The sequence below is a fragment of the Larus michahellis genome, chromosome 4, assembly GCF_964199755.1.
Source record: "Larus michahellis chromosome 4, bLarMic1.1, whole genome shotgun sequence".
Classification (NCBI taxonomy): domain Eukaryota; kingdom Metazoa; phylum Chordata; class Aves; order Charadriiformes; family Laridae; genus Larus; species Larus michahellis.
This window is the reverse complement of record NC_133899.1, coordinates 24,814,869-24,827,197: the sequence shown is the minus strand read 5'-3', so window position 1 is coordinate 24,827,197 and position 12,329 is coordinate 24,814,869.

The window sequence follows — 12,329 nt, the reverse complement described above, 5'->3', positions numbered from 1 at the left end:
GCCCTCGGTGGCGGCGTGCAGCCAATTTTACAAGTGACTTAACGTTTTCCTGGTCTCTGGGTCTGCAAACCCGGTGCTGGGAGTTGCCCAAGGCTGGGGAAAAACGGGGCCTTTGCTGGTTTTCCATCTCCTTCGCATTAAGTTCACGTGCTGGGAGATCCGATTGCAAAACCAGTCCCGGAGTCAGGGAGACGAAAGCACAGGGGTTCTGCGTGCCTCTTCCTTTTATTCGGTGGGGGGGTGGGGGGTGGTTTCATTTCTTTATCTTGCTTATCTTTCTTAAAGATGCCTCTTGAAGCCCTGAGAAAGACTTGCTGGGCAGCTGGCAGCGGCAGCAGGGCTGATGCGAAATATCTGCTCTCCCCCCCGCCCCAAAATTAAAGGGAATAGCGATGCGGGTGCTCAACTTTGAGCGTAAGAAAGCAGCCTGTGCTACAGAAAAGCATCTCAGGGTTGTGTCCCAATGGGTTTAAAGCGGCTCAATGGCTGAGCAGGGGTTGCTACCACCATGGCTTTTGCTTACTGCAAGCCCAGGGGACCCCGGTGCCACGGTTGGTCCCACTGAGACGGGGCTTTGAAGATGGAAGGCCAAGGGTGGCGCCACGCAAGGCTCCATATAGAAGCGCCTGGAAATAGCAAATAAAATAAGCGGTGTCGTGTTTCCTACCCTTCCCCCAAAAAAACCCCATTTCCAAAGCCGCCGGAGGACCGTGCCTTGACCCTGTGCCGGTTGTCCAACTTCTCCCCAGCCTCTCGCTGGGGTTATGGGATGCTCGGGGGGCGGCCGAACCTCCCTGCCGACCCTGGCCCAGGGGACGGGGGCCGTGGAACTGGCTCTCCTGCCGTGGGGCACAGGGGCGCTGCTCCCCGCGCGCTGAGGTGGCGCCTGGGGCACGGGACCCCCCTCCAACCGCCGGGCGAGGGGTGGCCGGGCAGCCTTGGCGCCCCCCCAGGAACCAGACGCTCCCACCAGCAGATGAAAGGGTTGGCGCTGGCTGCCGGCCCGCGGAAAGTCCCAGCTCGCTCCTCGCCGCCCCATCTTCTCACCCCGAGCTGTTTGCAGTCATCTTCGCCCCCATTAGCATAAGCAAAGTTGGATGCTGTCTGCCGGCTCTTTTCCGATTGCATTAAGCTGCTGCTCCTATTGGTATCTGAGGCTATTTTTAATGCTCTTTCCCACTCCGCCCGTGCCACCCAAAGCGTTACCAGCGGTGACGAGGCCAGCCCGGCACGTCTCGGCCGCAGACAGACGCGTCCCAGTGGCCTTTCATCAGCAGGAAGGTGGCATCGCTGCCAGCAGGCTCAGCCCTGCCTCGCAGCCCTTGCCCGGCGCTGGGCCAGCCTGGAAAGGCCAGTACTAGCCATCCCCTGGGCTGGCGACTCATGCTAAGTGCCATGGGAAGGATTACCTGCTTTTGCACCTCCAAACACCCGCTTTTCTAGCTCATAGCCAAAAAAAAAAATAGATAATCCAAGCCCCCAAACACCACTGTTCTTCCGAGCGAATGCAAATGCATTAAAAAAAAAAAAAAAATCACTCTGCAGAACATTCATAATCCATTTGCGTAATGCCAAGATATTATTAATTGCCAATTAGTTGTCAAACAGGACTAATGGCAGCCAGCGCAGGTAGAGGGAATGCAGATGGCCCTTCATAAGTGGAAAAACACCCGGTGCTGTGTAATTAAACGTCTTCTCCACGCTCACCCCACCTGGTTGGCCCGGGCACTGCTGCGGGAAGCTTCCCACGGAACCGGGATGGGATGGAGCGGCACCGGGATGGGATGGAGCCACACCGGGATGGGATGCCGCTGGTCCCACAGATGTGTTATCCTTTCCCAGCGTCGTTGGGATGGCCAGGGATAAATGCGTCTCTCTCCAGTGAGTGAGCTGGTGCGGGTCAGGAAGGAGCAGCCCTTGTGCAGGTAGGAGGGATGTGAGCAATCAGTGCGGTGGTTAATTGGGGTGTCTGATGGACAGGGGCAGGAGGTGGCGCGGTATCGGCTTAGGCTGGGTGTGAAGCCCAATGCAAAGGAGGGCAGGCCCCGTGTTTTTCATGCAACAGCTTAAGATCCAGCCCTGTCATAAACACAAACAGGGGAATGTGATAAAGCATCCGATCCGGCTCCGCAGGTAGGGCTGTTTGCTGAGCTTGGCGATGGAGAAATAGAAATGGCCTTTCCTGCCTTGCAAACCGGCCTGATTATACCTGAAAAATAGGGATTTGTCCTTGGAAAAATATGCTGTAAGCATTATTTTCCCTGCCTTGTTTATCAGTTGATCACCTTTTAGGATCACTGGCTGGGCCAGGGCACATCCGCGGCAGCATCCCACGTCCCTGAAGAGCTAAGAAAACCCCAGCCAAGGGACACATCGCTTCTAGGCCGTGAAAAGTGGATGCCCTGCGGCAGGGACGAGCGTGGTGGGAGGTGAAGGAGGTGTCTGTGCCTCCCGCTTTGGGTTTTGGAGCAGGACAGGGTGTGGAGGTCAGCAGGAGGATCCCCGGTCCCTCTGCCCCATGTGGGAGGGGGTGGCACCGAGATCCTGGCAGTGGGGGTCTGCACCCACAACCCAGGCGGGTTCCCAGCCGATTTTAGGAGCCCGCTCAGCTGAGTTGGAAAAACTTGGTTATTTCCCAGCTGGAAGAGGGCAGGCGCTGGGGCAGAGCCCGTGTCCCAGACGAGGTGTCCAGGTCCCCACGGTGCCACCCGCAGCCAGTTCAGCCCCCGGCGTCAAGCAGCGCTGGGGGAGCAAACAACGGCTTTTCCACTGCTGACAACCTGGGGTGTGAAAGACGGAGGGGGAAAAAATCAGCTTAATCCTGTTTTTCTGTTATACTTTGAAAAAAATATCTCTGTATTCCAGCACGCTTTCCCCTGCCTTGCCCTGGCCCGGCTCGTTGGGTGTCGGAGCAAACCCCCTCCGGCAGTCGCCCCCCGAGGGTGTCGCTGGCCCCAGGGATGTGGCTTTAGCCATCAGCCCCCCTGGCCCAGCCCAGCGGGGTCATCCCATGCCGCCTGGCGATGCGCTAATATTAACTTTCCCCTCCTGCTCACGGCTCTGAAGCTGAGAGCACTTCTCCAAAAGAGCAAAAATACATTAATCCTAAATACAGCAAGTGCTGACAAAGCAACCGGAGCCGGCAACAGTGCCGAAAGCAGGGTTTCGGTGAGGGTGGCAGTACTATTCCCAGTCTTTTTCCTCCTCCATGGTGGCGCGCAGGGCGCCCGCAGCATCCTTCACCCCTTCGCCTTTGCTCAGATAAAGCCATGGGCAAAGGAATGTTGGTACAGGGCAGCGCTGTGCAAACATCAGCTGCGGCAGGGCCGAACGAGAAACACCTGGGATTTCTCCCCCGCTGCCCGTCACCGGCGCTTTATTTTTAGTATTTTCTTTAAAAAAAGAAAAAAAAAAAGCTCATTGGAAATAAGTGCCCTGGGGCGCGGAGGCTCTGTGCAAGGTGGGAACTGCCAGTAATCCCCATCCCAGCCTGCAGCTCCAGGGGCGGATGAGAGTCAGGGCGCTGCATTTCATGCCCCTGCATTAATGGGTGTCAACGTTATACTCCAAACCTCTATTTCCCAGGGCTTTGTATCTAGATCTTAAAAATTCGGAGGACGGGGGAAGAAAAAAAAAAAGAAAAAAAAGAAAAAGATCCCATAAAAGGAGGTAGGAGCCGCAGCTGCTTTTGCTTTACCGTGCTCGTATAGCTCATCACAGCTTGGGTTTGCAAAGCGGAGGGCGCCCAGCGCCAGCTCCTGCCACTGCCACGGGGTTTTGGCGGTGGGAACCCGGCTGCGCGCAGCACCCCTGGAACCTCCCAGGGATTTTTAGGGTGCCGTGAAGACGTCAGGACGCGTGAGAGCCGGGTTGTGCTGATCGGGGCTTGCGCCGATAATGCCCTGCCCGGGGGCATGGGTGCTGCGGTGCGAATACCCCCATCGCTGGGCACGGAGGCGAGGGCTGCGGCACCTGCTGATGGGGTGGGACCCCAGGAAAGGGGGTGGTGAGGGGATGGGGCATTTTTGGGTTGGCCCAGCTGGATCCCCAAAGCCGTGGTTCCTCCCTCCCGCCCCGCACTGGCTCCCAGACACAGCCTTGGGGAAGGGTGAGCTGGCCCTTTCCCTCCCGGTTTGCTCTAATGAAACCAGAACCCCGGCTCCCCGCCGTGCGCCCCGGCTTCCTCCAGCCCAGGGGTGATGGGGACCCCGGGGAGGGCGGGACGGGGGTTCTCAAGGATCTGAAAACGGAGAAAATTCCCTCCTGGTGATGTAGAACCCTGGGTTGGGGTCAGTTTTGGGTCCGCTCCTCCATCCATGGGATACCTGGGCACCCACAGCGCCCACAGCGCCCAGCAGGGGCGTGGCCTGGGCTCTGCGTTCACCCCGGGACCTCCCATCCCCATCAGCCGAGGCTGGAGGAATCCGGGATGAAAACCATCTGGTCCTCCCCGAGCAGGTTGGTCCCTGACACATCCCTGAGCCCGACCTGGCCCCGGTGTCCCCCTGACCCACCCGGGGACCCTGCACATGCCGGAGGCAAGGGGACATGATGTCATTTCAGGGCCGTTATTTCCCAGCGAGCTGAAATTTGATGGTGCTCTGCCCGAGCCCTGCCTGCGCCTGCCTTCCCCCGCCTCGCCGGGGGCCTCCGCTGCCATCCCGAGGGGGTGCGTGCTCTTCGGGGCAGGATAACCGCGCCGGGTGGATCATTTTGACTGACTCACCATTTAAACATGTTTGGGGTGGTTTTTTTGTTGTTGGTTTTTTGGTTTTTTTTTTCCCTTTGTCCGATTAATTGGGACTCACATGTGCGAGCTGGCAGGGGAAACACGCAGCGGGAAATCAGCCTGCGCAGCTGCCGCTTCCCGGGGAAATGGCGCGTCTGGGAAATGTTTCCACTGAAAATGGCCCTTAAAACCAAAACAAACCAGCGCGTTTCTCTGGCTGCTGGTGCTGCAGAGACGGGAGGGAGGGAGGGAGGGCAGGAGGTGCTGGAAGTGAAGCTCTGATCTTGGGCACCCTCCGCCTTTGCGCCGGGCGATGGTCTGGCAGCGGTATCATGCCAAGAAATTTGGCAGCTGGTGATTCAAAGAGCAATACCACCGTCCTCCAGCCACCCCGCTTACTCCTGCCAGGGTGGTGACCCCCCTCTCCTTGCACCCCAAAGCAGCCCTTTGCACCGGAGCCGGGGGGGGTACTTGTGGAGCCCATGGGCTGGGATCCCGGCACACTGGCACGAGCCGCCGGCAAACTAGAGCGATGCCGGCATCGGCAGGGGAGACGGCAGCTGCAGGCACCGGGGAAATGCCGAGTTCCCCGGGCTTCATAGATATATATGTGTGCGTGCGCGCATATCGACATACGTATAGACACATATCTGCGTGGGTATGCACGTGCATTCCCGGCGAAAAGGAGCGGCCCAAAATACTGCCTCGGCAAATACACTGAAATAACGCATGACAGTTTCGCAGCCCCTGCAGTGCATTTGCTCACCTGTCACTGGTTTGCAAGGACGCTTTCGAGCCTCCCGTATTAATTCACAGCTAAGTAAGTAAATAAATAGATAAGTAAGTAAAGCATTTTCTGCAACAGCGGTGATACAGAATCATGGAATCATAGAGTCATGGAATGGTTCGGGTTGGAAGGGACCTTAAAGATCACCCAGTGCCACCCCCTGCCCTGGGCAGGGACACCTCCCACTAGACCAGGCTGCTCCAAGCCCCGTCCAGCCTGGCCTTGAACCCCTCCAGGGATGGGGCAGCCACAGCTTCTCTGGGCAACCTGGGCCAGGGGCTCACCACCCTCACAGCCAAGATATTTGGGATCGGTGCCTAAAGCCGTGGGGTTTCACGCCTTTCCTGGCTCGGGGCGCCCCTCTCCAGCCTCCCCCACGCGTGCTGGCGCACTCGGTGGTGACACCTCTCCCGTGAGATGTCCTGGGGAACCAGCCCAGGGTGCAAACAGCTCAGCCAAAGCCCACGATTGTTTCTGAGACGGTGCCTGCAAATGGCTTTTTTGCCCCGGGGGGTGATGGAGCAGATGGGGGGGGAATCTCCTGGGGGTGCAGGTGGGAGTGGGATTGAGCGAGGGAGGGGGAAGGAGAGGTGCTGGGTGGAGGGGGGAGAAAAAAGGGGGTGGCCAGAGCGAAGGGACATGGAGCTGTGGGGACCCCAACAATGTGCCCGGGGGAGCTGGGCTGCAGCGGGCTGGGTCCTGCATCACATTAATTAAATACAAAGGGATTAACGAGCTATTTGTGGGAGCCCATGAGATAAATATTAGCCAGGCTATGGATCCTCGCGGAGGCCTGCTCAGTCCGTTTCTTAAAAATCAATTTGCGTTTGGTCAGGTGTTTAAAAGGCTGCAGCGGCTGCTTCAAAGAGTGGAACCATGGCACAAATCCTGCCTGGCACCTCCGGAGCCCTCGGTGCCAGGAGCCTGGGACGGTCCAGCCCCAGCACCCCGCTGCCTGGCGGCTGCTGGTGCACCTGGGGCTGTGACGGCCGCTGTGTCGGTGACCCCGGCGGGGAACGGTTCCCAGCCCCAGCAGCGGCTGTCTCCAAAGTGGATTTTCATCCCCCCCCCAGGGACGCAGAGCCCCGGCAAGGGCTGTTTGCGCATCCCTTGGGTGTAAGATTTAAGGGGATGTCCCCGGCTGCCCCTCGGAGAAGGAGGGATGCTTGGGATGAGCCCGTGGTGCTGGCGGGGTGCGAGGGGCCTCTGCTTTGCCCCCACCGGCCCCTCTCCCCCTCGGCGTCCCTCCGTCCGTCCCCCTGCCGAGCGAAGCGCTGACCTTGGCTGGGGCGGCTGGGAAGCCCCGGCAGCACAAACAGCACTTCACAGCGGTGGTAAATCATTGATAGATGGGTGACGGCTACATCGGGCCACGGCCAAGCTCCCCGCAGCCTCGGACACCCCAGGCTGCTTTGTCCCCAGGGCTGGTGACAGGGGGGACAGGGACAGGGGTGGCCTGAGCTGGCTTTTCCCTGCTGCAATCCTTGCGTATTTACAAAGCAGGAGGCCAGAGTCCTGTTTTCCTGGGGCAAAAGAGGTGTCTGCCTGCACCCCCGGCTGCCCACCCTCTTCCCACCCTCCCTGGGGATACAGACAGCATCATCCACCTTGCGAAGTGCGCCCCAAAACCTGCCTGCTGCCGGTTGTTTTAAACCATTCTTTGCAAAGAAAAGCATCTCCCCAGCGCGCCGGGACACGGCGCTGGGGATGGAGGCGATGCTGAGCCCACGCCGCCCCGTGAAATGGAGCCTTTCGCATCCTCCTGCGCTGGAGATGTGGCTGCTTTAAACATATTGATGGCCAGAGCCTACTGGAGTGGTGGCCGCCTTCCAACTGAGACAATTCTATATGATTCTATGGCAGGGACAAATCCAGCCAGCTTAGGGCAGGAGGGTGCAACTGGAGTGACTCCGGCAGAGGAGGAGCATTGGAGCATCTCCAGTTCCCCCAGTGCGAAGGGGAGGCCGGTCCATGACCCCTTGGTGCAGGATTCATTCCCAACATCGCCGCGGTTTGCACGGGGAGGGAGCGAGCCCAGCCCTTCTCCCTGACCCACTGGACCTGTATCCCGGCTTTATCCTGGAGCGACGGTTTTCCCCTTCCCTCTGCTCCCAGATCAGTTTTGCAGCAAAACGTGCAGATTTGTAACTCCGTTCCCGGAGTTCGCCCTGCGGAGAGGTGGCTTCTGCGAGCTCCGTAATCCAAACCTGCTGGCTGTGATGGAGAGCACGTGCGTGCCGGCGAATTGCCATTATTTTTCAGCAGAGAGATTCACAGGCTGGTTTTCCTCCTGCCCCGCCGTGCTGGTGTGGATTCTCTGACGTCTCGTATCATTGGGGCTGCGGCTCCCCTCCCAGGAGGGGCGTGTGTGTGTTCATCATTGGGGTTCCTCCCCTGTTTCGGGGGGGAACGGGAGCAGCCCTGAGATGTCTGTCCCTCCGTCAGATGTGACTGAAGTCAGCCGGGTGGCTCCGAAGCTCGCCGAGGGATGCCAACGAGCAGACACACAGACAGGCTAAAAATATTCCCCCCCGGTTCTGTGATCTTTCCACCCCGTCCGCCCCTCCATCGCCGGCCGCTGCCTTTCCTGCTTTATAACATGTTTCCGTGGGCTTTTCAGCAGCTCGGGCAGGCTGAGAGCAAACCCTGGGAATAACCCCCAGGTCCCAGAGCCCCCAAAAGTCCCTTTAGGGTGCCAGAAAAGGGAGGGGATGGAGGAGCAGGGACAGGAGGGGGTGGGGATTTTCTAGTGGGGGGGTGCAGAGATGCTGAGTGCAGCCTGTGTTTCACCATGCAATGGGCCGGGCTGGGCTGCAGCGGAGCCCGACCTGCCCCTCTCACCCCAGGTTTATCAATAACTTGGTAATAAAACCCAGCTCGGGGTGCCGGGTCGGGTGAGGAGCCGGGGAGGGGTCTGGTGTGTGTTGCGGGGGAAGAAGCAATCCCGCTTTTCCATCCGGCCATCCTGAGGAATCTCACAGGCTCTAATCGCATCCGGCTGCTGCGACTTGACGTTAAAGAGGATCCTGGGTTATAGGCAGCTGTAAATACTGCGGGGAAGATTAGCAGAATATACCGTATCGGCATTACTTGTGGCGTGGCAACTCGGGGCGGGGGGCACCTCCCCACCCGGGTGCACCATTAGATTTTCTTAGTGTTTCCAATACTTGCGAATTCAGGCTGGATTTTATGCTCTTTTCCCGCCCCATTTGGCTTATGTCTCGCGAAACCCCTTTTTATTTTCGTCCTTGCTGACTTCCCAAGAAAAGAGAGAGAGAGGATGGCGGGGCAAATGGAAGAGGATCAGATTTGGGGGGGTTCCAGTTAAATATACTCACACCCCCGCCCCGGCAGCCCCCCCCCAACCTCTGCCAGCATCCCTCCGGGTCCCCGGGGTGTGCGGGGGGGTTGGCTGGGGAGCCGGGGGTGGTTCTGCATTGCTGGCATTCCTGCTCCGGGCGCCGATGGCTGCGTGCCACCGCGGCCTCCCCGGCACCATGGATGGGCCATCCCGTTCCCGGCCACAACCCGGATACTGAGCTGGGGTGTCCCCGGGCCACCCCCTGGGAAGGTCCCCCTCTCCCTGGGGCCAGCTGGGGATGCTTGGCACCATCCGGCGCTGGCTGCTGCACGCTGGGGACCGGCTGGTCCCAGTTCACTGGGATGGACTGGGATGGATGGAGTTGGGGCCATCGGGGGGGTTTGCTGCCCCAAGAGGGGGGGTACACCCAGGCAAATAGCAAAGTGGGGCAGCATCGGGGACAAAAAACCTGAGGAGGGTCCTGATATGTGCGCAGGCATTTAATCATAAACCCAATTAAAGCAGAGGCTTGATTATGTCACTGTGAAGTGGCAATTTCTGGCCAAAAATCAATGTTCTAAAGAGCCCAGAAAATGCCGGAGGAAGGCCCAGCTCCCAGGATGCAGCTTGGATCCCTCCATCCCGATTGCTCCTGTGCTGGGGGTGGTGGTGGGGGGGACACATCTGCCCCAGCCTCGATGGGGAGAGAGGAAGGGCTTCCTTGGAAATCCCCTGTGAAATGAAAGAAACGGAGCAAGATCCAGCTCCTCGCTGGAGTTTATAGCAACGCGCCGGCTGTTGTGGCTCTGCCCCGGTGGTTCTTTATTTATTTTCTTCCCCTTATGGGCTGAGAAACCATCCCCGGCCCCAGCACGGCCCGTTTGCAGTAGCTGGGATCTGTTTCCCTGTCTGCTCCAGGGAAGAATTTCTAAATCTTGGCGGCAGCCGGAACCCTGACGCTGTGCCAGGCGGAGTCCAACAGTGGTGACACCCCTGTCCCCAAATGCACCCCCACCAGGCTCGCCGGCTGCCCTCCCGAAAGCCCAGCATCACGGGCAGATGCTGAGGTGTGTCCCCTCCCCCCGTGCTGCTGGTCCAGGGTAAATTTTTCCTAGCGGGACATCCTAAAAATCCAGCCCCCTGGAGGGGGGATGCTGAGCCCCGATAGCGAGCACGGGTCGGCTCGGCACGGTGCCAGGGGATTTGGAAAAAAACGATCCCCATAAAAGCGTCAGCCCCTGGGAAAAGGGAGCGGGGGTGCGGAGCCCCGGATGGGTTTAGTCGTTACCCTGTTGCTTTGTTTATCATTTTTATCCCGTTAGCAAAATCGCAGGGAAAACTATGCACGAGATAAGAGAGCTCAGGCGCTTGTGCGACCATCCCCGCCAGTAACAATGCTGTTATTGAACTGCTGGGACGGGAGATACTCGGCTGGCGATAATGCAGGATCGCAGTGAAACAGCTGCTATTTCCCGTCCTCTTCATATAAATATCTCGAGTGCGAGAAAAATCTGTATATTTTATGTGAATGGTATTTTCAGTCATAACCACAACACCTTCTTTTTTTTTTTTCTTTCTTTTTTTTTTTTGGAGATATGCCTCGCGATGCAATTAGCTCAGTTAAACCTTGTCCAAAAAAAAAAAAAAAAAAGAGTTCCATTTATTACATTTTCCATCTGCGTTTCCGCTTCTTGGGATTTTGAGCAAGATTAAGTCCGGAATTCTTAAAAGAGAAATGTCACCGGCGTCTTTGGGCTTCTTCCTTTCACGAGGAGGAGAGGCAGACCGGACACTGGCTGACGTCCATCTTTCTGAGCTCTCCCCGACTTGAGCCTGGGGCGGCTCATGCCGAGCGCGGCTTTTCCCGGAGATTTTCCTCCGGCCGTGAGAGCATCTTCACCTCCATATGAGACCTGGCATTTCTCTTAGGCTATATAACCGCATTAGCATCCGTGCCATCCACGTACGTGTTTATATATCGCCTTGCTGGTATTCACAGAGCTCTTCCTGCTGCTTTATTTAGCCTCTGCGGCAAGGCAGGCGCTGCGTTACTGTATTTCTGTATTACGCCAGGCCGGGGGGGGCGCGAACTGCGGGGGCAGGACATGCTCGGCGGGACCGACATCCTCCTCGGCGACACGCGAAACGCCGGGGCTGCGTCCCGCTCGCGTCCACCCCGACCCCGAAAATGTTTTGCAAGTTGGACTAAGTGATCCGAAGGGCTGCTCTGCCCCGCTCCGGGCCCCTGCCTGGTTATCCCGCCGTATTTTCTGCGGGAGGGTTGTTTTCAGGGTGAATTTTGGGGGAAAGAAGACCTTTCTGGTTGAGGTGGTGATTCCTGCCCAGCCATGGTGCTGCCCGTGCCCTCGGCTGTGGTGGCATTCGGCACGGGTGGCTTCACGGGGACTCAGCACGACACAAACGAGCTGCTGGCTGGCAGCGCTCTCCGAATTTCACATGGCGTGGACAAGAGGCACCTGAGTGAGCCCAAAGCCGAGGGTCGTCCTGCCCCAGCTCTGCCGAAAACCAGGCTGGTTTTTTCCATGAGGAGAGCAGCGCGTTGGATTCCCACTGCCGGTACCGCGCACTCGCATAATGTAATTACCCAGCACGATCTGTTGAGCTGCAAACAGATTTCAGAAAGGAGTGTCAGGGTATTCGCAGCAGAGCTGCACTTTATTTAGGTCTGGGAACAAGCGGCTGTTCTTTCCCGGAGCCTCGTAGAGACTGCGGGGGCAGAGCCGGCCTCGCAGGTCATCCCAAAAAAAAATGCCCGTAGACACTTAAAAGTGAGGAATAAATAACTACTCCGAAAACAATCTCACCAGATGGCACTTCTGAAGAAGGAGCGTCTCAGAGATGCTTTGCTGCTAATTTATGGGGCTGCTGCTGCTGCTATTCCCGTCCTGGGTCACCTATGGAGAGACCCGTGTGTGCATCAGCTCTGTTACACGCACTGAGTTGTGGCTGGCCGTCACACAAAGGTGCCTGGACTCACCTGAGATCCAGCTGCCAGGACATCAGTGGAAGGTTTAAAGAGAATGGGATTTGGCCCTAATTCTGCTCCTGCCTTAACCCGACTCCTAAGTACTGGGTTAATAAGCCAGCGGCACAGCCAGGGCTGGGGGTACAAGGCTGGGTGCAGGGGGTACTTGGGCTCCCCTCTCCAGGGATGCTTGGGAGACATAGAATCACAGAATGGTGTGGGTGGGAAGGGACCTTTAAAGGCCACCTAGTCCAACCCCCTGCCGTGAGCAGGGACATCTTCAGCTAGATCAGGTTGCTCAGAGCCCCGTCCAACCTGGCCTGGAATGTTTCCGGGGATGGAGCATCTCCCACCTCTCTGGGCAACCTGGGCCAGTGTCTCATCACCCTCGGCATAAAAAACGTCTTAATTAGATCTAGTCTGAATTTACCCTCTTGCAGTTTAAAGCCATTACCCCTTGTCCTATAGCTACAGGCCCTGCTAAAAGGTCCCACCCCATCTTTCTTATAAGCCCCCCTTAAGTACT